Genomic DNA, 2,444 nt, shown 5'->3' on the forward strand with positions numbered 1-2,444 from the left:
CATGAAAATAAGTATATGTTCCAGTGTTGAAGAGAGAAAGGTTGTGATCCGAGAGCATATACTCTACAGAACGACCCCTCTCATCAGTATCAACACCACTCCAGAGGGGGTTGTGTCCATTAAAGTCTCCCAGAAGTAAAAAGGGAGATGGCAACTGGTCAACAAGAGCATCAAGATCTGATTGATCATAAGTCTCCCCAGGAGACAGACAGAGAGAACAAACAGTGATGGTACAACTCAAAGAAACATGAATGGCTACGGCCTCCAAGGCTGTATCAATGGACACAGATAAGAAGGGCACATGCTGGTCACCCAGCAGTGCCACCCCTCCATGCACTCGTCCATCACACAACCTGTCATTCCGGTACAAAGAAAACTGCCAAAACGTGACTGTATTGGCAGGTTTCAGAAATGTTTCTTATAAGGAGAGACACACGGAATGATAGGAATTGATCAAGGCCTTAATGTCATCTAGATTAGAACGAAAACCTCGACAGTTCTACTGTATCAAAGTGACCATTTTTATGTAGGTGGGGAAGAACAGGGTGGAGATCCTTTTGGTTTACGGCCACGCTGTTTTTTCTTATTAGAAGAAGGTGATCGACCTCCATGGATCTTGCCCTTGATTGAATGGGCAGATCTCTGTCATCAGAATCCAATGACTGAGGACGTGATAGAATAATCGTCCTGCATTTAGGGGCCAAAGAAGGACTTAAGCAGATACCAGTTTTAATTATTAGAAAAACTTTTAAATTATTTATTGATTATTTGATTTTACGCAAAACGTCATTACAATGCGAATTGTGTTCTATCTATAAATTTAAATGTATTTGAAAATGCAATAATTGAAACAATCATCACTTTGCTTTTGTGAAATTTGTATGTTTCACAATGCTTTGAATAAACAGGTTCTTATTGTTCAGAAAGTCCATTAAAGTGAAATAGATTTTAACTAATTAACAGATTAATTATTACCTGAAACATATTTCGCTCTACCGTCTTAATTATTCGGAAATACAAATTTGAGACTATTAACGAATCATATCAAGTCAATAAATGGTTGTGTGAGCATTTCACATTACTTTCTTCCAGTGACTAAAAATGCTGTTGCCAAGTCTTACATTAACATGTATTTCAAATATACAAGATAAGCTACATCAAAACTTCAATAAAGTAAAGGTTGTGATCTAACTTAACATATCATACAGATTGAAAGAAAAATAATCACTTATACATTGAGTTACTACTTACAACAACTTCTTTAAGGTTAAAATTTTCAACGAGGCAAGTGGAACGAAATTAATGCAAGTGACCAATTACATATTATTATTATTATTTAATGTTAGCAGGCCATTAACCCACATCAGATAACAACATTGATTACTGGGAATAACGAAATAATTTTATATCCGTGTGTACGTGTTTTATAGCAAAGCCACGTCGGGCTATCTGCTTTGTCTACCCATGGGTATCGGACCCCTGATTATAGCATTGTAAATCCATAGACGTACCGCTGTCCCATGGGGGACAATTTTATATCTATAAATTAATAGGTTGTTCTTTTATTTTGTTTTTAACAGTAAGTTCGTTGTTAGTGTTTTATATAGTTGCACATAGAAGTGTTAGTGTGGGAGATAATATGCTGTTAAGTACAAAGCTACACAAGGAGCTAGCTGTGCTCTGCCCACCGCGGATGTCCAAACCCAATTTTTAAGAATAATAAGCCCTCAAACCTTGCAGCTAAGCCAGCGGTGGAGCAGATATCCGAGAATAACTCAAATACCCAACCCACAATAGTAATAATGAACATAAACCCTTACTAAATAACATAAAATTAAAATAATATTTTAAGAATCCAACTTTAGTTTCAGTTTCCTGACAGCTAAAGTTTCCTTGTTTCTTACATCTTATTCGTGTTTTGACCTACATATAAATTGAAAGTTTTTTCATCATCAGTCCCGTCACATTATTGATCTAAATGTTTGTAGATGTTTGAAGAATTATCAAACTTTCTCTTTAAATGTTTTTTTTATACATTACTATAAATGACGCTTTGCTGATCCCACATATCGATAAACAACGTAGGAGCGTTGAAGTTTATAAATTATCTTGAAAAAATTCTCTAATCTCAATACTGATTTAAAAGCTACACACACTCTGAAATTTGGGATTAGTTTGATTTCAAAGCATTTTTTATTTCATTTCTTGAAACATAATTGTCTTTACGCATAAATGGGAAGCTGACGTAGAGAGTCAATTTTGGAACATCTTAGCAAACTTTGCGAGGGTTATACATTGCATTTGATTGTGTGTGTGTGTTTTATAGCAAAGCCACATCTGGCTATCTGTTGTGTCTACTGAGGGAGATCGAGCCTCTGGTTTTAACGTTCTAAATCCGTAGACCCACCGCTGTCCCACTGAGCTACAGCGCTTGAGAACAGAAT

The sequence above is a fragment of the Limulus polyphemus genome, unplaced genomic scaffold (assembly GCF_000517525.1).
Source record: "Limulus polyphemus unplaced genomic scaffold, Limulus_polyphemus-2.1.2 Scaffold304, whole genome shotgun sequence".
NCBI lineage: Eukaryota > Metazoa > Arthropoda > Merostomata > Xiphosura > Limulidae > Limulus > Limulus polyphemus.